This window comes from Harmonia axyridis, chromosome 4 (assembly GCF_914767665.1).
Source record: "Harmonia axyridis chromosome 4, icHarAxyr1.1, whole genome shotgun sequence".
NCBI classification, from domain to species: Eukaryota; Metazoa; Arthropoda; class Insecta; order Coleoptera; family Coccinellidae; genus Harmonia; species Harmonia axyridis.
In genome coordinates, this window is record NC_059504.1 from 10,930,373 (window position 1) to 10,955,001 (window position 24,629).

Sequence of the window (24,629 nt, forward strand, 5' to 3'; positions counted from 1 at the left end):
GATTTTTTTCGATAATTTGCTTGAATTTTCTATGATTCTGAAGGCTACTAATTCGTAAACATTTGTCCTTGAGAAAACTTTGTCCGAAATCATTGGCACCCTTGCTCAGTAGAAAAGAAGGCAACACTGTTTAAGGAAAATGAAGTGGATTCCTTTACATCTAAATGTGGCATCAGATGAAACATGGATTCACTGAGTAAAAGAGAGCGTCAGCTGGGTGGAAACCAGTCAGAGAAATCCATCCAAAGCTACCAAAATTCCAAGCATTATATATGGTTCATTGACTATCTTGATAAAGATAAAACCTTCAACAGTGAATATTACATCACGTGAATAGATCTATTGAGTGAAGAAAGTAAGAAATATCTTGCTTTTTCACCAAGACAGTTCACTGTTACCTGCTGAAGAAACCACAAACCAAACTCTATAGTCGTTGATCATCTTAACCTGTGTAGAAGACATACACAGAAGAACTTTCAGCTTTCCTAAAATGACGGAGGTCTGGCCTTCATGGGCTTTTGATCTAATAGTTAAATTGAATGAATTGCGCATCCAACTGCTTCTTGTTCTCCATATATAGCCCCCAGTGAATCCTAACTTTTGCAGACCTGAAAGAAATTTGAGTCAAATGAAAGAGATTGTATAGTTTGAAGACTATTTCGAAAGCAGAAACAAATCATTCTACAGAAAAGGTATGAAAAGTTAGAGAAGCTGAAGAACTGTATAGAGGTATTTACGTGATCTCCAAGGGAGCTATTGACGCATGAATGAACGAGTTTTGACGCCAAGTCACAGCTTCTCAATCCACTACAGAATTAAACCCATAATCCACGAATTGATCGTCCGATCAAGAACCTGCCACCTGCAAATATTCCATGAAATTCCTGGTATATAATAACGATCCAGAACTCCTTGATTTGGCTCTCGGCTACATTGTGTGATGCTTTATGCCGCCGTAATTCATAATCGTATTTTGAACATATCCTCTGTCAACAACATCTACACAGTATTATCTCATGAATAATTCATAGGGTGCAAACATGAATTCTATATTGATACACTTTGAAATTGATATATTGTATGAATTATCAAGCACTCGACGATTACATCTAATGCACTCTAGTCCTGATGGAATGAATGTGTGTCGAGCAATGTTCAAGGGTTGAACTCAGGGGATTCGGCGTAAGACCTTACTAACGATGAAATAATACACGTTCATTTACATCGTTGGTGGATTTTCATCAGGATATGGAATGCTTGCAATTATCAACATCCACATGTCCTCGAGCTGGGAAATATTATTTTCTTTGAAACTTATTAAGGTGTATCATCGACAGGAATGCATTAGATTTAATGAATGTTGATAAAATGTAGCAAGATTAAAGTGGAGAAGGACACAGTAACATAACCTACACAGAACACAACCTAACTCGTGCAATCCCTAAGTTTCAGAGAAGTCCTAGGTGAGGTTAGGTTAGAAAACAAAAAACTTCATTGTGACTTACTTCGAAGTATCTACTCACTTGATTATAAAGGTCAAATGAGTGGCAATCTAATAACAATATCAAAAATATGACATCATTCTACCAAAACCTTCACTATCTTATATTCTTTTTGCCATTTACTTTTTGTATAGAAATAAAATGGAAAACACAACAATGAAACCAATCAAAGGAAAGATAATATATTTCAGTTCAAAAGCTTACTAAAGTTACAAACTTACAAATTGCATATTTATTTCACTTACTTGCATTGGAGAACACCGTAGTGAAAAAAAAGTTTCTATGGTAAGGTAGCAATGTATTTTTCCTCTTACTCTTCTGTGAAATGAATATGCAAATCAATATTTACAACTGATTTGAAAATTTTAGAGAATTCAATTTTATTTTTTTGATTTAGATCAATGATGTCATCATTTTGAAATATTTTTAAGTTACTGTATCTTAGTTCTTGATATTCAAGTAAGTAAGTATATTAAGTATTTTCCGATATTATTACACAATTGAAAACAGTTATAATGGTAACTATTTGTATCATTTCGACATTCATTATGTCATTCATCTTCAGTACGTTATGTCATTTATTCACGGAAAAATAGAAATCAGTGCTCATAAAATAAACTTGATTATCATTATTATTTGTGGATACCACAAAGTAATAAACTTTCATTCCAGAATTGAAAAAAATTGTCTGTTAAGCCGTGAAATTAATTTTATACATTAACAAATATACGTGAAAACTATTATTTACTTAATAAACATAGATAGAGGCAGTATACGCAATTTTTACATGTCCCCTACATGGTTAGGTTACGTTGTCGGATTGTGATATATTTTCAAATCCACAATTTTACTATATCGTTAGGTATGTATATTATATGGAATGAAATATATTTGTTTGGGCGATTTCCGATTGAATATGCAAATTTGAATATTTGGAATCCGATATTTTTTCAAATTGTCGAATTTATAATAAGCAGAATATGTACTATTTTCTGTATCTATCTTCTGAAATCCAAGGTTTGGCAACTTTTGCTCTCCTAGTGTCATCGGTTGTTTCACGTCGTTTGGCGAGCTTGAAGTTTGTTTTCTGAATTTCCAATATATTTAGGTATTTATTTCAATATATTTTTAGTCGGTATGAAACATTGATTCACTATGGGACATAAAAAGTACGTTTTTTGTTGAGAAACACACGAATTGAGTGAGTTATCGTATCACTGATATGTTTTCATTTCCGCGCACTTCATGTCAACTTTGATAGTTCATATTGGGGACAAAATTGGCTCACTAAAAGTGACATCTATCTATGTTGATTACTCTGAAAATCAGGGCTCATTTCAATGCTTAAAGTTTCCGTTAAAAGTTTTGAACGACGAACGGACGGATTTTTTCACTTGATTTGTTTATTTCAAATATTTCAAGACGTAAACTATGAATATCAAGGGTAGAGTAAACAATTTTTTTATTGAAGATTTCAAATGTTTATCATTGAAAATAATTCGGTTAGTATTGATCAACGCCAACTCTAAGTTGTTATAAGCCTCGTCATCACAACATATCTCTTTCACCTTCTCAAATATCCGTGATTTTTCAGGTCGTTCAAATCCATAATTCAAACCCCATTGTACGAAAAAGTCGGAGGTTGAAAAACGGAAAATTGAAATATACCGGAAGCATGATATATCGATGTTTCACTGGGAGCATTCTAATGTATCTGGTTTCCTTCCACCTACCTGTGGTTGGATTCGTAGCGTGTGGATGTGAGCCACGTATATTACACATACCTAGTCTAATCCTGATCCATCTCGAGGGACCATATCCTATCAGAACGGTGCAATAAACAATATGGTTTTTGTGCCAACGGCAGATGCTCTCAGGCGAGAATTATTCTTGAAGGAAGTGAAATTTGAGGTTCTCATCGGGAATTTTAGAGTGATTGGCTCGTTGAAATATTCATTCACAACATGTTTTCCAAAACACTTTTCAATGAAAAATATATTAATATTTCATGCTCTGAAACTTGATCCAAAATTCATGTTGACAGGCTAATGGAAGAATATAAGTAATAGTCAAATAATATAAATAAAACAATACAAATGTGGGATCCGAATTCTTAACACCCGACTGAATGATACGCTACTGACTTGACTATACGAAAACTACGCGATCGATCCTAAAACGGTGGACCATGCAGATTTATCGATATAAGGAGAAGTAGGGTGAAGAGGTACTTGAGACTTAAGACTGAGACTGGAGTACGATAGATACCAATGAGGGTGGTTTTCGACGTTAGAGAGTAGACGGTCATAGTTATAATTCGACGGAAGAGAATAGAGTGATTAGATGCATAAAGTTCGACGTGAAAAAGTAGATAATTTCGACGTTAGATATAGACGGATCTTCTCGAATAATTGGACGGTTAACAATTAGACGGAATAAAATAGCTTCGATAGACGAAAGTTCAGTGGCTGTACATTTAATTGACGTTGAATTGTACATGGTGTAAATGAGCAATAGTTAAGTACTGGCAGCCTTTTATATAAACCCCTAGACAACGATATGAAAACCCTACACAAATATAGATAATTTGATTTATATTCGTATTCTTTTTTTATATTTTTGTAGTTTAGTTTACATTTTTATATTTCTCTATAGGAATGTAGATGAAACTATAAAGCGTTTAGATAAAATTGGAACAAATAACAGGCCAATTGAAAAGTACCCGGTCTACCGTAGTAAAACACATTTTTTTGTCAAAATTCGATTTTATTATTCAACATAGTTGTCTTCGAGGGCGATGCAGGGATAATAGCGATCTTTCAACTTCTCGATACCATTTTTGTAGTACGATTTGTCTTTCGCTTCAAAATAGGCCTCAGTTTCGGTCATTAATTCTTCATTGGCGGGAGTAGCAGAATGAACTACAAAATTTCTGTTCTTTTCTTGCCACTCCAATCGAAATTAGCGATATTCAAACTAATCATTTGAATTTTTCAACTTGATACCATAGTAGATCATAAAGTATAAGGACATGAACCATCGATAGTTTCCCTACAGAAACCAATATAACCTCTTACCTTACACAGTCGAAGTTTCCTTCTAATTCTAGCATGCAACTTCCAGATGCATTCATTCCCGAAGTGAGTGACCAGTTGTGGAGAGCTTTCAATTATTATATGCTCTTGAGAGCCACATTAAAGGGCTCGAAAGTTCTAATGCGTAATACAGTATCAGATCTATTTTGACGTGTGGGTGTCTGGAGATGTGTCAGCTGTTGTTGAGGTTAGGTTTGTATACTACACAGGAGTATTTGCGTTAATTCTGTATTCATGAGATATTTGTCGGTCATTATAAACAGTCGAAACTGTAATGATGAATTTTGAGCCGAGAATCGTCCTCAAAGCAACTGATTCAACCAGATGAAGAGAATTTCATATAATTCGATAACTACATGACAGTATTTGAATGAGTTATTCAGAAGTTCAGCTATACAGTAGAACTATCTACATCGGAAAAAATAATCTTAGAGTTTGGGTTAAAGCTATCACCATGGTGATACGATCTATGTACTTTACTCTTGAACTTTTTTTCGTAAATACGCCATACAACAATATGCTTTTAGGTTTTGTTCAACAACAGGGATCTAATTGAAAATATTTCTGTACTTCATATGATTTGATAGCAAACGATGTTTTTTTTTGGTTTATAAGTGATACCCCTTGGACCCCGTTACTATGCCGGTAGATCCCTCACTGGGTATCCGTCTAGAAAAAAAAATTTAGACGATCCACCCGGTATACTCGTTTGATTCTAGGAGGGATACTCCATAAAACTTTTTTCCTAGGACCTACCGTTTGGCCGCTACTAACATGAAAATATTTGATGCAAATAACTTTTTATTATAACAAAAATGGTTGAAAGAAAGAGTATCGAAATTTCTATCATCGAAGAAAATATCAAATCTCAAATATCGAGATAATAATTAATCAAATATGAGATTGTGACCCTCAGTAGATTTTTCGTCGTGGTACTTTCAAATTGCCCACAGAGGAATGAGACTCGAATGTCAGTACAATCCGCTACACCCCGTATACTCGAAAACCGCGAGGAAAATCAAAGGTTTGGAAGTTTTTATGAGGCTCCAAGACAATTTCGAGGGAAGTCTTATTCTTGTCATTTTTGCTCTAGATGGTCCCGTTTAGACTGTGATGTTGTATACCTACATACCTGGAATCTCGGTAGAACAGTTTATTCGTGGAATAAAAACATAGGAAGGAAAAGAAGGATCATCTGAATTTCATTGAATTTATGAGTGCTCTTCAATCAAGACGATTTCACTGGGCATTCTAGCAAAATGATTCAAAATAAGTTCAGATTTTGAAACAAGGTATCTAATTTAGACCCACTCTTCAGAAATGAAAATACAAAAACGTTCTAATCGTGGACGAAATCCTATAAATTTGCTATTTGAGCACGAAATGATATTTATTTAAGGGTCGAGTACCATTTTCTCTAAACAACCGCAAAAATGAAATACAGAGCACACTTCATTAAATACAAAAGCCTTGACAACCATGACCAATATCTCGATTTTCTCTTCCATTAAGCTACTGTCTACCCACGATATTTATTTTTATGATTTTCATGTCTTTCTAGTCTTCGCTTTATCAGTCGGTGAATTTTTCTTCGATGCTTTTAAGCCAAACTACATTGAAATGAGCTTTTATCTACGTTTCTTTTGTATATTTTTAGGTTAGATAATGGAGATTTCGATCAGAACACATTTCAAATTGGAGATAAAGTTGTTTTCAAAGCAGAACTAATGCTCTCTTTCTCATTGTAAACCTGTTGCAAATGTACATACTGTTATGGAAATTTTTTCTATCAAAGATTTATAGTCATTTGAGTTTAAATTGAATCGGAAATAATTTAAATATATCAGTTAGATACAAATATTATTTGAATTTTTTATTTATATAAAAAAGAATACAAACAGGTGATGACCACCCAACACAGTATCCACTATTTGGAAACTCAAAGTGTGCTAAAAAATTAACAATCAAATTATAATGTAAAAGATGTTTCCCTACAACTGCTATGAAAAGTAGCATATTTTTCATAGCTTACTCAATTTCAAGACTATGTATTGCTCATACTGTGGTAAATATTATTTCTCACGGCACTTTGCCCACACCTCGCTTGGTAGACCAATGAAATTGGGGTTTTGAGACGTTTCTATGGAAACGCAATAAATTATCACTTACTGTCAGCGAAGGTCATTTTGATTTGAATCAAGTCCATTACTTGAATTATTGAAATTTGTGCAGTTGTAGGAAAAGTATAGCAACATGTGGAGAAACTCATTTTCTCGCTCGTGATTGCAGCACTCGCCTTTCAGGCACAAACTTCTACACTCGCGAGAAAAGTTGAACTTTCCCCACTTGTTGCACAAGATACTATTGTATATAATTTAGAATAAGTATTGAAAAGAAGCAGATTCGATTGAAGGAAATTTCAAAATTGAGTGATAATGCCATAGACATTCCACAGACGAAAATTGAAGCATCGAATTGGGAAAGAAAGATTTAAAATCCTTGTAGGAATAATTGTATGATTGGAACGCCAATTCAGCATATGTGAGCATTGTGTGAGACCTGTGATATTTTCTTTGACAATTTGAATATTGTAAAACAGAGATTTCTCAGCTCTAGAAGATAATGATTTATTTTCCAATTGTTAATCTAAACTTTATTTTGTAAATTTTTCTGAAATTGGTTACCTGCCGAAAAATAAAGCTGTTTATTATTATCATTATTATTATTTGTTATTGGATCGGATTATCAAAATTTATTCTATTTTAAATTATAAAAGAATAGTCGATACACTACAACACATAGTTATGTTGTGTAAATGTTGAAAGAGGGCAAAATATAATCTAATTACATTCCACAGCTTTTCATGAAATCAACTGCAAATGGTTTAATTTCCTCGAGGCTGTGAAATAGTTCTTATACTCTCACCAGAAGTGAATTTGTCAGTGCTAGATTAAATTTCCCTGTTGAAAGGATTCACTGTTTATTATGTATTGTGCTGCTGAGAGAAGAACAAAACTAGGAAAATTTTTTAATTATAAATTGTTCATTTTCAAATCTACCACTTGTTTCAACCGTTTTTATGTGAATGAAAATCATTCGACGTTTTATTGCCTTTCATATGAATCATCTAATTTTTCTCCGATTTCAAATATTGACCATTAATGATCATAGCTCTCGAATTCTATTCCGAGCGTTGATTGTACATTCATTCTTCACAGGCGATCGAAATTTTAAATTCAAATGTACTGCGACCGTTGGCACCGCGTATTTGCATGCAAATTCGGATAAATTTTCTGCTATATTTGCCGCTATTGAAAGGTTGTTCAATATATTCGCTGTAATTTGTGCGAATGACTTTGGCCCTGGCTGCTGGCATGTCATAATACGGAATTATGACTGTTTGCTGAACGTTTTGTGTTTGGGTCAGAGAGCATGGGAATAATTTAAGCTGATCATATTCTTGGCGTTCGCAGTGGTCAAACATACCTGAATTATGGTAGTCTGAAGTGAGTCTACGTATAATTTATTAGTATACGTTCATTCACAGGTTATAACAGTATATAACTTTAAGTTGGCATCACTGTTCAAGATGGCGACCGATTTAACAGCTGTCAAGTGATTTATTATCAGTTTGGTTTGGCAATTCATCATGAATAGACTCACGCCTGAACAACGCTTGCAAATAGTGCAATTTTATTTCGAAAATAATGGTTCTGTGCGGAATACGTATCGCGCACTATGTCCATTTTATTTTGTTTAGCGATGAAGCGCTAAACTTCTGGTTGAATGGCTACGTCAACAAACAATTTGTAGTGAAGCTAATCCTCAAGTGTATGTCGAAACACCGTTACATCCAAAAAAACTGACTGGTTGGTGCGCTTTATGGGCTGGTGGAATCATTGGTCCGTACTTCTTCATAAACGATGATGGCCAGAACGTTACAGTCAATGGTGATCGGTATAGAGCCATGATTACCAACTTTTTCATTCCTGAATTGAACAACTATGATGTCCAGGAGCTGTGGTTCCAACAAGACGGCGCAATATGTCACACAGCTCGTGCCACAATCGATTTATTGAAAGACACGTTTGGTGACCGTCTAATTTCACGTTTTGGACCTGTGAATTGGCTTCCAAGATCTTGTGATTTAACACCGCTAGACTACTTTCTGTGGGGCTATGTAAAGTCATTGGTCTATGCGGATAAGTCACAAACCCTTGACCATTTGGAAGACAACATTCGCTGTGTTATTGCCGATATACGGCCACAAATGTTGGAAAAAGTCATCGAAAATTGGACGTCCAGATTGGACTACATCCGAGCCAGTTGTGGCGGTCATATGCCAGAAATCATATTTGAAGTGTAATGCCACAAGATTATCTTGCGGATAAATAAAATTCATGTCAATCAAATAATCCATCGTTGTTTTATTGCAATTTCAAGTTCCTTAGCTCTAAAAAAACACCCTTTATATATATGAAATGAAGTTTATGGAGACATGTCCTACAGTGTGTTCATGAAGAATAAATGTTTTTTTGTTGTGGTTGAACAACTTCTTGAATTGCATCAAATTCGTGGAGAAATTGAGTGAAATGTCTCATAATAATATTGTTCTTACTTTATCAATTTGTGGTGTTCAACATAGATAAAATCATTGACCAAAAATGAGAAAATCACTAACGAGAAGTCGGAATAGTGTTTAATGCAACAAGTGGGGAAAGTCCAACTTTTCTCGCGAGTGTGGAAGTTTTTGGCATAAGCCTGAAAGGAGAGTGCCGCAAACACACGAGCGAAAAAGAGACTTTCTCCACATGTTGCACACTATATTTTTCCTACAACTGCACAAATTTCAATAATTCAAGTAATGGACTTGATTCAAATCAAAATGGCCTTCATTGACAGTATGTGATAATTTATTGCGTTTCCATAGAAATGACTCAAAAGCCCAATTTCATTGGTCTTCTAAGCGAGGTGTGGGCAAAGTGCCGTGAGAAATAATATTTCCCACAGTATGAGCAATACATAGTTTTGAAATTGAGTAAGCTATGAAGAATACGCTACTTTTCATAGCAGTTGTAGGGAAACTATTTTTTCAATAGCGGTAAGTGGTAGTCGAAATAAATAGATCGTAGATGTCATACAATGAGCTTAGATATTTGTTGACATAACGTCATAGAAATATTAGTCGATTTGTGTCTGCATCATAAAGTTATTCTCGATTGAACATGTCAACTTACGAGCCAAATTCTCATCATTTGACTGAGGTTTTAATTTTTTGCTTTAATATTAAGTAATCTGCTGCTGAGGGTCATCGAATGCTCTCAAGTCATGAGAATGATTCAGAAACAAGGAAACTGGGTGCCGTACGAGTTTAAGCCGAGAGATGTTGAACGGCGTTTGTTTGCTTGTGAACAGCTGCTTGCAAGGCAGAGACGGAAGGGATGTCTGCATCTCTTTGTGACTGGAGACGAAAAATAGGTTCATTACGATAACTCCGAGTACAGAAAATTATGCGGATATCCTGGCCATGATTCCACGTCGACAGCCACAAGTCCGACGTTATGCTCAGTATTTGGTGTGACCAGCTCGGCGTAGTGTATTATGAGTTGTTAAAAACGACTATAACAATCACAAGCGATCGTTATCGAACGCAATTAATGCATTCGAGCCAAGCATTGAAGGATAAACGGCCGCAATACAACGAGAGATAAGATAAAGTGATTCTACAGCATGACAATGCTCGACCCCATGTTGCGAAAGTGGTCAAGACATACTTGGAAACGTTGAAATAGGAAGTACTACCATACCCTCCGTATTCTCCAGACGTTGCTCCTTCACTTGTTTCAATCAATGGCTGACCAGCACTACCGGTCTTATGAAGAAGTAAAAATTGGATCGATGGACAATACTTTGAATCATAAATGTATAACCACTATTTCACAATGAAGCCTCGAATTTTGGAAAAAAACAAAGGCGAAAGCGAATTTTATGCCTATGTAACATTGATTATCATGAACTGGAAACACTACAAATAATTCTTATTATTTCAATTTCTCCCTTTCAGAAATCATTATCATTAACTGGAAACCTTAAGAATAATTGATATTATTCAGTAGAATATACTATGTATGTGAGTAGTTCCGGTATTATGTAGGTAATATTCCATTTCCCTAAGATTACTTTTCTGCAAGAATTCCTTTGAATTCAATTCTTCGAATATTCAAATTCTTTCGTAATACCGATTTGTTGCATACAAATATGGAAATGTTTCGGATGGGAAGTCCTTAGCGAATATCCAGGAGGATCCAATTCAGCTCTATGTCTCGTTCTGCCAACGAATTGCTTCCAGATCTATTGAGAGAAAAACGTCTTGGCTATGAATCTTCGAAACGGAATATAGTTTTTGCCTTTTTCCTCTGACAGGCATTTTTATTGAGCCAGAATGGGAAGATTGCACAAAGGATCTGGTAGAAAATCAAATTCATTTCATCCTATCTCAACAACTATCAATTCGTTCTGTATAGCAACGTTCAACAGATCGGAGCACAGTGTAGAAAATAAATATAATCAGATCTTCACGATATCTCAAAAATAATTCTATCGATATCTCGAAAATAATGATTCATACAATGGAAGCAGGTTCTCATTTTCATTTTTCTCCGAAATTCTTTTTATAAATATTTTTACATGTTTTTTCTAATGCAATCTAAATTGATTTTTTGTATGAAAAAAAATTATGTGGTTTTTATAACGGTTTGAATCATCCAACAGAATGTTGCTTTACAAAAGACCTGATTGTATCGAAGTGCTAAAACTATAACAAAATTGCGAAATAAAGATCAAATTTTTGCGAATATTGGGAAGTGCTTTTGATACGATGGTCTGGAAGAATAATTTTAAAAATTCACATAAAAAAATTATGTTTTCTGAAAACCTACAGGTGAAACATCCAACTCATCAAACGTTTCTCATCGAACATATTATAATCTTAGTTCTTTCATACTTTTTTTTGCAAGATTTGTTGAAACATCCGCATTGTTTTTCTATACGTAGCTATTTTGATTCCAAACGGTAATTTTGGTAATACTGCATCAAAAAACATTTCTTGCTTCACAACATCCTTGTTTTCGATTCTGAAATTGTTATGTGATTACTATCACCAATAGAATACCCTGAAAACATAATATTTGTCATGTAGGTTATTGATTTAAATCACTTCGCTTTATATAACTGTGACATCAAACTTTACAAAATTATATGAGCGTTTCGAAACGTTGATAACAATCAGTTTTTCATTCTTATATTGAAAAGACATGTATATAAATGGAATGTAATGCTGTGTGCAAAAAAAATTTTTTATATTATTGTTGCTTGAATAACAACTGTATTCATTAATTAATTCCCGGTATTGAAATTCCTTGATACATAATTCAATATGCTGATCGTTGTCGAATAATCCAAATAGTAAAAAAAGTTTCTGAAAACTTACAAGCTTGCAAAATGGCGAATGCAATCCATGATTCAGAATGAAAACTCATTATTATCTAATACCTATACATTTTATCGATGTGGCTCTATTTTCAAATATACCTTCATCCATTCAAATTATTGCGTCGTCTTGTTTTGGGAATTATATTCAGAGAGCCATTTGCATTTTTTCGTGTTCAATCATTCTTAATTATGCGAAGAAACACCGCAAAGGAAAACGAAAATACTCTCCTCTTTTTACTTAAAATATTCTTCAGTAAATTTGAAAATCATTTATACCGAATCATCTTATGGTAATCTCACTTTGTTAACCTAAAACCGAAATCATACCAAAGAATGTGAGTAACATCATTCCCAAACCCATTTGTCCAATTACTTCGTGCAATCATCGATAATAAACTCTAGCACAGATTGTTCTTCCAAGCGTATCGAACAGGAATTCAGAGAGTCTATCTTAGGCATCTTCTGCCTCAGTTATTCTATCAAAGGTTAATTCGAGAATGTCCGTCCAAGGACTTAACAGCATCCCCTCAATTTAATCTCTTGATCTCCCTATTTGATTTGAATCGTCTTCCCATGCCATTCAAAAGGAAGTCCATAGGTCAAGATTGTGTACTCAGTAATAAACAGATGAGATATGATATATGAGATATTGATATATGAAATCCGGTCAAAATAAAATCGAATTTATAACTATTTTCAAATATACAAATGATTATCCGTATATATACAATGCATCTCTAGTACAAACTCACCTCCAACATATATTCAAATTTTCCCAGAAAACTTTATCACAGTATTGCGTTTTACCGATGGGTATGTTCCTAATTGACGGAAATAAGTTCACACGAACACTAACAGCTTCGAACTGTCACAGCATAGAGAACGTTATCACGTCAGCTCGATGGTTAGACCGAGAAAGCACTGAGCATTGAGCAGTGAAACAAATGCCTGAATCGTTGGGGGTGGTCACAGTATTGGGGATGTATTCTAAGGAGAAAGTACTCCAATAATTCTCGTTCCGGTGGATTTTGCAACAGACGATCCTTCTTCGTAAGAAATTTATTACGAAGAGAGAAATTTCCCCGGAGTCTGACTGAGCTCTTTCAACCTATCGTGATTTATACTGCAGGAGTTATCTCTCATAATGTTCAATTCAACGATCGGAGCATGTGATTTGTTCAGGTGTTTTGTGTTTACTGATCTTGAGAGCGAGACGTGAAATAAGGATTTATTAACATTGATGAAAATGTTTCAAAAGTACTTGTAAAATTTAGGTTGCATAAGTGAATGCTTTTTCTGACTGAATTTCATAATTAATAGTATAAAGTTGTTGAAATGAAAATTCAAAACTTGCCACTAGGTGTTTTAGTCAGTACTTTTATTATCTGCAGTCAGTACTATACTTTTCATCATATTTTTTAGTGGTCGTTCGCCGAACAGATATCTCTATCATTTTATTACCCTCTCTGTAGTCAGTTGAACTGGGTCGTGAGCCTGACCTCACAATTCTACGAAATGGAAAGAATGGAAAGTCATAAACCAAGTTAAACAAAACACTCGTTTTATTTACCAAAAGTGTATTATCCTACAATTTGTATATACATTCAGGAATAAATCAATTCACAATTCGTTAAAAATGGAAAAAATGTAGCTTCAAAATATAACTTCCCTATTTGATTTGAGATGCAGAGTAATGATATAACAATCAGAACAGATGGTGTGGTTCAATGAATTGTCTCAAATAGGCCAACTTTATATGGTTCCTTATACTCAAGAGCTTCAACGTCTCCGTTCAACCCGTCATATAATTGTTTCAATCCAGAAAAAGTTTACAAACACCAGAAACGAATATTGGAACAATCCAAGAGATAATCCAGAGGCAAATCCAAAAAACTTTTTTTTGATTTTTTTTAATTTTGAATGTTTCATTTCCAATAAAAATTCATTTTTTGAACGAAACATAGATTGTACCTTTCTTGATAGAATCAGGAACAATAAAACAAAATTCCTCCAACACATACGAACGCACACATGACAACACATTGACATACAGATCGGTCATCTTGGTGAAATGAGAAACAAGCGAATATCTTCGCCAGTTAGATAAAGACGTACTTCGAAAATACCCTAAAAGTTTCAAGTTTCTATGTGTCCCCTTCGAAAGTTATCGTGTATACAGACGGATCTTATCGTTTGAGACCGTTCATGACTCAAAATTCGAAATGATTGAGTAATCGATTCAGAGAACGAGTGCCCAAAAATATAGGAAAATACAAAAGCTTGCTTATTCGTACTTGATAAAAGGTCAGAATCAATATTAAAGTAGACATTCCTCAGGAATCAGTTTTGGGACCTCTAATTTCTTTATTGTTCATCAACGATATGCTTGAAATGCTCGAATTTCGCAGAAATTGCAAAAAATGTATCAAAATCTTTTGCAATTTCTGCATCAATTATCAGTGATAGTGCAATCCTTTCTGCAATGCTTGCAGTTGTTTCTCGTTGAGATCACTCGATTCTAGATGGCTAGAGAAAACCTTGCGTTTCTGGTTACATTCCACCTGATGTGAGCCAATAGTTTGACGCTTCGATTTCGATGTGATCATGATTCACTTCTTTGAAATGTCTTCCATGTGGAGGCCTCTCCCACATCTCTGCAGTTTTCTGGTATTGTCTGATGTTTGTATGAAACATGCTTCTTGTGCAATTGTAAAGGTGTTAATTCGTGGGCTTCACACAATGTTTAATAATAGAAGAGTTTTTATTTGGCAATTTTAGGGTCAAAGTTTAGCCAAGGCGTAGAGCACTGCCACGCTTGTTTGGTCTCTGAAGTATATTCGTAGACTTTCTATTTACCATTACCCATGAGTAAGTTCCACAATGTCTTGCAGATCTCTGCCTCCTTTATTTCGTGGCAATATTGTCCTCTCGATGCTGCTTTTGGGATGGTGCTTGTTTTCTTTTGTCACCAAAGATCTCATTTTGCGTTGCAGGTTTTGATAGCTGTTCTGGCCATGAATTTGCGAAAAGAGCATCAACCTGTTGGTCCTGATCCTTTCTTTGCACTTGAAAAAGGTCATTATAAGGCAGCGGTCCAACAATGAGAGTGAAACAATAGGAAAACCCTCTGGAGGAACAGTACTGCTCTTGTTCAGGCAAAAAAAAGTGGTGCTTTCACCGACCTATACCAGGAAGCTCTTGAAGCTACCACGAGCTGAGCTTTGGGTAATGGTGGGACTGCTTACAGGTCACTGTTGGTGCAAATGCCTATTGTACCGCATAGGTAAGGGAGCTAATGAGATCTGCAAGCCCTGTGGAAAGGAACTAAAAACAGCCGAACCCATAATGTGTAAATGTCCGTGATTGACTGGCCTAAGGACTACTCATATGGAAAAGTCAGTTCTGGATTCTTCAGCCGCCAAGGCTCCTAAGGGTGTCGTCGGCTTTGTAAACGATGTTGACGGCCTATTTGGGTTTGTATGGAAAGGTAGGGTTAAGAACAGAAGATCAATTTGGTCGCAGTTCCCGGAAAGCTAACAGAGCCGCAACGACCCTCAGTAATAATAATGGCCCATGGAATAAGGATTGAACAAGCTATATATTAACAACTCTCATCATGTTCTAGCTGTTAGATAAATAGAATTTTTGTCGTTAAGTCATCTTCCATTCTATAATGGTTGATTTGTCAGTTTTTTCCAATTGCAAGGTATTTATGAAGATCCCCATCTTCATTGCTTCTATCTCTAGTCCATATGAAAGGTCAACTTGTTCATATTGAATTCTTCCTTGCACTATGCTGACAGTAAGACACTTGTCGAGTCCTAATGCCATCCCTAGATCCTTCGAAAAATTTTCTACTAATTTGACCATAGTTTGCAGGTGGTTCTTGTTGTCTGTTATCGGTATTAAATCATCCATGTATAGCAGATGATTAAGGGTGATAGTATTACTGTTATCCCAGATGTTGAAACCTTTTCTAGTGGCATTCATTCATTATTATTTTTCAACAACACAAAGCCGAATTCTCAACCCTTCTCGAGAAACCCCTCGACACCAACACGACACCATCTCCTTAATTATTTAATCCATCCCTGTGTCCCCCACCACTCCCCACCGGACATCTTTCAATAAAACGTCAAGACATTGTACAAATCCTGAAAGGCATCAACGGACCCGCACATAAAAGTGCCAATCTCCTACCACCACCCCGAAAACCCGGATCAAGTGTAACTCTTTCTCCCCAGCGGGAAGGAGCGCCGGAGGATCGATCATCCCCACCCCCCCAGCCATTCCATGAGCGTACAGACGACGGTTCCTGTTCAGCTGGCCGCAAGTAAACCTGACGCGTTTAACGCGGATCCTCCAGACCCCAAATATGTCCATCAGTCCATGCAGGTCCGACACAAGGTATGACCCTCATTCCTCCCGAGAGAAATACGCCTTACCCCGCAAATGGCAGTGGAATTGCTTATGGCTGATATATCTCCATTTCGTCCGTACCGAATACCACGGACAAACGGGCAGAAATTTATAATAACGATGAAGGTTTGCGAATATTCGAAACGGAAATGTTTATGGCGTTGTGTCGTGTACTTGGACAAAAGATGGACAACGTTCGATCGTTCGTGTGTGGCAACCTTTAATGAGGGTGCTTTCAGTATTGACGCTGAGTAATATCAAGTATATCAGGTTGAGCTCGTTTCTGGGAAATTTAAGCCAGTTAGTGGAGATTCATTCATTTATTCATTTATATGATCATTCATTTATTTCCGGTAGTAGAAGATTCATTTTTTTCCAATTAGTTCATTTTTAAAATTTGTTATTTAATATAAACACCCATAACCCATTGCTATTAGTTTTCAATTCATTCATTTTTTCAACATTTTTTTTTCATTCATTCATTTTCCTCAATTTATTTTTCATTTTTTTTATTCACTTTCGTCTTCATTCATTAATTCATTCATTTTTCACTCAAACATATACTCTTTCATTCAATTGAATTTCTTCATTCATTTTTTTATTAAAACTTTTTTTTTCTAACTAATTTTTTTATTCATTCATTTTTCTCAATTAATTTACATTACATTTATTCACCTTTCTCTGCATTCATTGATTCATTCATTTTTCACTCAAATATTCATATGTATACTCTTTCAATTAATCGAATTTGTTGATTCTTGATATTCTTCTTATGTTTTTGTCTCTTCAAATATAACTCCATTTATTGATTAATCTGTTTCATTCTCATTACTTATTTCTATATTCTTTCAATTATCCTTCAATTCATTGGATTTTTCTATTCATTTTTTTTTCAATTATTGTTACTTCATCTATTAATCCGTTTATCGATTATTTCATTTATTTATATGCATTCATAGATTCATCAATTCATTTTTTCCTGCATTTTCGAGAACTTGTTCGGCACAATATCCGTAATTTTCGAATTTAGAGCCAGGAACAATCAAAAATGATAATGAATGATGAAAAATCTGTCCTCAACTTTGATTCTGTCCGTCTGGTCAGCCTAAACACTATAACTTCCAATCGAAAAGACCTAAGATTTAGAATTCCACGGTTGTGCTAGTTAATGGGCAAAATCTAAGTAGACTAGAGGTTCCGTGAATATAACCGTTCGATGTTTTATTTTCTTGATAGTTTGAAATCTGTAGATTAGATGGAGATGAGAATTTGTATTTGGGCATAGAAGAACAATTTCAAGTTTCATGGAAAATTTACTGTTGATCGCGTAACCAGAACAGTAGAATATTCACATAAAATATCGAAAAAAATTACCCAATATTGTGTGACCACGAAAACAATGTAGTTTAGGTTTGAAGTGTTTAGATGAAATAGCAATTTCATGCTGATTGCGTTGTTGGAACCATAGAAAAATTAATTGGAAAAGGAATATCTAGTATTTTTGTAATCACAGATCTGACTAGGTTGAAATTATTCGTATTTATATGAAATAACCATTTCAAGGTTCATGTGTAATTTCTTGTTGATAGCGGCATCAAAACAATTGGAAACTCAATCAAAAAAAAAAAAAGAAATGACTAATGATTTTGTTATCGAATATATCATAACAACCTTCACGGTTTATGCGAAATTTCATTTTGGTGCGTCAACAGAATCAAAGAAAATTCAAGTTGAATGTCCAAAAAAAAGTAGAGCACTGACTGATTTAAGAAAATGATTACCTGATGTATGAATGTATGTAGGAATAAACGAATAGACGCAAATATAAATGAGTAAAAAAAAAGAGGAGCACACTGACATGAAGTGAGGAGCTTTTGAGAGCTCATTCATTTATGTTCCTTACACCTTGAGGACCACATATATACCCTTATACGGTCTCCAATGGTATAGTTAGTGTACAAATGAACGATAGCTCACAAACTACCCACTTCACATCTCTGCTTTCCTCTTTTTTTTACTTTTCGATATTTGATTTCTTCATTCATTTATTTATACACTCATACATTTTCTCCATCATTTCATACTCTTCTGAATCCCCCAACAATTCATCTCCTTAGAGGTTTATTAATTTATTCACTCGTTCGCTTCAAACTAAACTAATAATCTGCTCGACAATTCCTTTAGCAATAACGAACAAAAAGTCCTCTTGAGGTTGTTTCGCATTATTTGTTCCCTCGTTCCCTCGAGTTGTACTGTCCCGAATCTCCCCCGGATTAACATGAAATTTCATCAGATTAATAGTATAATCGACACGATTCGGACCAAACAGCCCAAGTTGTAAGTGTATGCCAACGGAACTAGGGATAGGATTAAGCATCCCACTACCTGTAGTGTCCAACCCTCTTACTAGAGATGGCCCGGTGCGTGTGAATCCATTTTGGAGTAATATTAGGTACTGTTCTGGCACGGCTCGTTAGAGGCCTTTGGAAAATCACACGCATCGTTTGAGACGAAATGACGATACCATAGACGCAATCCGACGTTGCTGGGTCTTCTGTCTGCTCCGCCATCAATATTGCAAATCAAACACAGATTAGAACGGTAGTATGCTTAAATTATAGGCGATAGGGGTGATAACTGTTTGAGACATTGATTTGTTGGATGGTTCCTCAATGCAATGATATTGCTCATTATCGGCATATTGCCAAAGACAGGAAGCTGCGATGTGGTGATGATAACAGAAACAGAAAGGTAAAGCTCCACAAGGTTTTCAGCTGTAAATAGTATATTATTCAACGAGCGGTAATGTAGGTCATAACTCACGCAGATGAAGTTGTGAGTTATGACCATTACCGTTGAATACTATACTTTATCTACGACTATTAGAATGAATACTAAAATACAAGAATAGAGAAAGAACTTTATTGACAAACTCCAAAACTTACCAATAAACGTCAAAATTATCAAAGTGACATTCCTCCTCTCAATAACAATAATGGAATGTTCCCTTTCGGCCAATCGAATTGAAGCACAAAAGTATAGAAGCACAGATCCATCATTTCCGATTTATTATAGTGAGTTATAGTAATGAGTTATTATAACTCACGCTGTTTGTTAATAGATACTATTATTTGCTCGAAAGCAGTTGAATAATGAATATATAATTCAATAGGAGTAGATAAAGAAATATAAATAGATCACAATTCTCTTCGCTAGGCCAGATAAACTGAAGAGCTGAAAAGTTTTCCATTTATAAACTGAAATTTATACATTAGTTTCATCGACTTGAAGTTGACAATCTACCACTTATGACTGCAGGTGATGCACAGATCACAGAGATAACATTCTTACTCTAAAAGTCACAAAGTTTTTTCTACTGTCAATGAAGCAAGTATACAAATATTAATACATGGCAAAACTTCAGGGAAAATATAGCAAAGAGTTAATTGAATTTGGAGAAATAAAAAAGGGTTTTTCATGTAAACAGTTTTTGTTACTTGAGTATTGTAGCGGTTTTTTCCAAGTTTTTTATTTACAACAAACCAGCTGTCCGAGGAGATACAAAATCGATGTTTAGTTGTTGTTAAAATGCCTAGAGCAAGTGAAAGGTTGAATTATTGGTCTACGGGAGTCGGGGTTATCATTTCGAGATATCGCTATACGTATGAACCGAAATCCAACTACTGTTAGGTATGAGATGTTGTCAGGCGTGGTTTGATAATGCCCAAAATCGAAGAAGAGTAGGCACAGGACGTCGAAGGGGCACAAATGAAGTTCAAGATCGACATCTAAGACTTATGGCCTTTAGTGACCGATTTGCGACAACTCGATCTTTGTCTGATGAGTGGTTAGGAGAACAAGGCCATCCTGTCCGATCATTTTACCGCCGGATAAGGTCTTTTGGACTGCAGCATTATCGACCCCATCTTGTGTTACCTCTGACGGTTGAGCATCGCCAGCAACGATTACAGTAGTGCAGAGAATGTGAACACTGAAATGTGGAATGGCATCAGTTCGTCTTTTCTGATTAATCTCGATTCTCCTTGAGTGCACATGATGGCCGGAGAAGGGTAAGACGACTTCGCGGAGAAAGACGTGAACCTCAGTTTGATCTTGAGCGTCATGTACATCAGACAGTAGGCGTTTTGGTATAGAGTGCTATTGTACATGCAAGTAAGTCACATTTAGTTTTTATTTGAGGTAACATAACAGCGCTGCGTAACCTTCAAGAAATAGTGGAGCCATATGTTCACCCTCACCTTAACCGGCTCGAGAATTCAATATTTCGGCAAGATAATACCCGACCTCATGTTGCCAGAGTTAGTTTAAACTTTTTCAAAGCGACTCATGTGAATCTTTTGCCACAGCCGTTCACATCCCTCGATATTTCGCCCATAGAGCATGTTTGGGACATCATGGATAGAAGGCTTGGACTTTGGAGACATGAAATACAGGTAGGTTGGTATAGTAACCCTCAAGAAGAAATATTTCATCTTATTGCATCAATGCCGAGGCTTGTTGGAGAGTGTATAGATAATCGCGGTGGACAAACACATTAAAAACAAATTCATTAAAAAAAAATTGTAAACCCTTCATTTTTTTCTCAAATTTCAGTCATTTACTCCTTGCTCTTGTATCTATGTTTCACCAGAAAAAAATCAAATTTAAACAGCTCCTTCTGAGTGTTGTGGTTTTCTTGTCAGTTAGTATATTTCATCAATCGCCCCATATTGACTCCAGTTAAAGTATATTTGAATGAAAAATTATAAAATTCACTATGAAAGGATCTTATCAAATACCCTTCGTCAAGTTTAACTTCTTTTATAATATAATTTTGTAATCTTCTGTTTCCACTTTCTCTGCAAACCTGAATAACCCGAAGAAAATTTTCAAAAACTCATACACAGTCTGATAAGAACCTGAATATTTCACTATCAATAGAGGCAATGAGCCCTTTGGATAAAGTTTTCCCATCACGCTTAAACACAGTGTGCCGTCTAATAAATAAGGGCTGGAGTTAGCGCCTACTTCGACAGTAAAAGGCCGGATTCTTGCCGGTCTAGTTACCATATAAAAGCAACTGCAGTAAATTCGACGAAACATTTATTCTGGGCGCCGTAAAAAAAAGTTCGAGATCGATAACGGATAGATCGGGCCACTGGTTGCGTTTTTTGCGTTGCTTTTTTTTTCGTATTGGGAAAATTTAACGCGAACCAGCGGGAACCCTTTGTTCTGAACTTTCAAGGATTCCCCTACGATGGAGTAAAGCGAGAGCGAATCATAAAACAGCTTTCTCCCAAAACAATCGCATTTCGATGCAAATTTTTGCCTTGGAGAGGGACTTTGGTGTTCTACATCAAAAATGGTTTTTCACGTTTGTATTATAGTTGGAACTTTTTTGTGCGTATTTTAATCGCTTATTTGAAGGAGTATTTCATCGTGAAATGACACTTCTTCTATTTTCTATTCGAACTAAACACATAGTGAGTATACAGGGTGTTTCTTCACCGGGCAAACATATAAAGTAGCGTTGAAGAATGGGAGAATCATTTTTGCCTTATGACATATACCTTATTTTCGAAGCATAAGCGAGTTACGGGGTGTTCAACGTCATTTCTGAGCAATATTCTATTGAGTGTGGTCGTTATGTAGCCTTTAACATTGAAATTTTTGGTCACATCAGAGTATTTTTGAGAGTATTGCTCAATTCAGAAAAGGCGGAGAACCTTCAATCTTCGTGATTTTTCTTCAGTTTCCAAATTGAATTTTATTTTCTGAATGAACTCAATTTTCTAAGAATTTCTTATTTTTTTATTTAGATTTGTTATCCAGTACAGTACCCAGATATTCGCAACCACTGGAAACTTATTACTATGCCCAGGACCGGTATACCTGACATTTTGCTAGGGCGACAATCAATGAAACAAGAAATACTTTTTGAAAAAAAAATATTTTCGCAGAGACCAATTTCTCAGTTTGACCGAGCAAGATAGTAGCCCTACATCAAGAAGCGATGTCAAACCTCCAGATTGCACAATGTTTGAATATTCCATGGACTTCAGTAAGGCGAATAGTGGCCTTTTCCCTGGAAACTGGCAGTGTTGCCCGGAGACCGGTGCCTGGTCGATCCAGAGTAACATCTGCAAGGGAAGACCATTATATCGTAAAATTTACTTGAAGGAATCGAAAGGTATATGTAACTGCCCTTTGAAGTCATTATTTGAGGACATATTGCCAGAGTTAATTTAAACTCAACCAGTACCACAAGGAGCCGGTTGCATTCCTCAAATTTAAAGGCAAGAATACCTTTAAGAGTACCTCGGCTATTGCCTGGACATAGAGCTACCCGTTGGCAATAGGCAGCACACCACTAAGACTGGCTTTTACCATAATGGCGCAACGTACTTTTTTCGGACGAATCACGATTCGGTTTACAAAGTGTTGTCAACGAGAAAGGGTTCGGAAAGGTCCAGGCAGACTAGAGCGATTCAGTTTCGTCCGGGAAGTTGTGCCCTTTCAAGGCGGATCAATTATGTGCTGAGGGGTACAAGAATCGGTCGCCGTAGTCCTCTTTTTATTGTTGAACGAACAATGACTGGTACCATCTACGTAGAAAACATCATTGAACCAATCATTGTTCCTCTGTGCAACGAATTTGGTGATAATTTCATTTATCTGGATGATAACGCCCCACCACACCAAACACGAAGGGTTCAAAACATTCTTCAAGAGAACGATATCCAGAGAATGAACTGGCCATCAAACTCACCAGAGATTAATCCAATTGAGCAAGTATGGGATCACTTAGGCAGAGCAATATCCAATCGTCAAAACCCACCTTCAACTTTTCAGGAATTTAGTCTATCCTTCGGAAGAATGGAACGATATACCTGAAAATTTCATTAATGACTTGATTCCTGAGATGCCTAGGCATATTGAGCAGTTGATTGAAAGTAGAGTTCGTAATACGGACTATTGAATTTGGATTCAGTTGTAACTATAAATAATCGATAAATTTAGGTTTTCTTTCTTTCGTCTCATCCTGCATTTAATTATTTTTTTATTTAAAAACATAGTTGTTCATTAAAGCAAAGAGTAACAAACAAAGATTTTGTATCAAATATATTGCAGTTGAAATAGAGGAAAATATTCATCTCATTTCCAGAACATGGATCGTTTATCTCTTGAGAAATAAGAGACTTTTGACGAGCTGTGTAGGTTTCTTGAGAGCTGACAAGTACTTATATTATTAGTTTTTGTGTCTCCATTCAGTTATGTGTATTACTGTTTTGTAAATAAACTGCATTATTGATCTATTGAAACCCTCCTAGCCATCTGGTGACTCATTTTGAATTAAGGCAACACAGAGTAATTATATCAAGAAATATATATATTGGCATGACAGGCAAGTTTCTCAATTCGGGAAAAACTACCTCCTCTAGTGGGATTCGAACCCGCAACCTCCGAATCACTAGTCCGATGCTCTCACCAATCGAGCCACCGAAGAACCGGTAGTTCTAACCGCATACGAGGATCAGTTTGTCTGTAATGCCAATATATATTTACTTAAAATATTTTCATACAAAAAATCATTATTTCGAAGTAATTATATCTGCCAGAACCCTGATATCGGTCCTCTAGGATTTATTTTACCGCGTTGAAAAATGATATTCCCTGCGCCGTTCCAACGAATTTTCTATTTCAACATTGTTTTTGCATGAAAGGCCCCGGAATATCGGCTAACCGGAAATGCCCGGACCTCGTTCCTAGACAGTGGCTGACGTGAGCGGAAGGGACGTTTTTATTTTACAACCCGTTGTGCTAGTTCCGACAGACGGAACTGATGGGCCGAATAAATTCTTCATATGGAAGAAGGTTATCCGGCCATCTTGGTGACGGGGTTGCCATTACGGAAATTGGGGTTGTACCCTTCGCGCACACGTTGATTCTACCTACCGAAATTGATCAAATGATTTAATATTCGAGTTGAATTACTCAGTTCGAAGCATCAAGGGTAGAAGTCGATAGTTTTACTCGATGATTTTGTATTGATTTATTTCGGCTCTGATCTGTTGATTGTTTCGGTATTTACTTGAAGAAAATTCATTTTGAAACAATATTC

General features: G+C 35.7%; 1 protein-coding gene across 3 annotated transcripts in view; it reads right to left on the reverse strand.

Annotated features, from left to right (window-relative positions):
* The window catches only part of LOC123678984 (neuroligin-1-like), a 260,712-nt gene extending 247,681 nt beyond the window's left edge, over positions 1-13,031 (reverse strand). For all 3 annotated transcript variants that reach the window (XM_045616289.1, XM_045616290.1, XM_045616288.1), the window contains exon 1: positions 12,841-13,031. The gene's annotated coding sequence lies outside the window, so the exon portion shown is untranslated. The remainder of the gene's footprint in view (positions 1-12,840) is intronic.
* Positions 13,032-24,629: the final 11,598 nt, after the last annotated feature.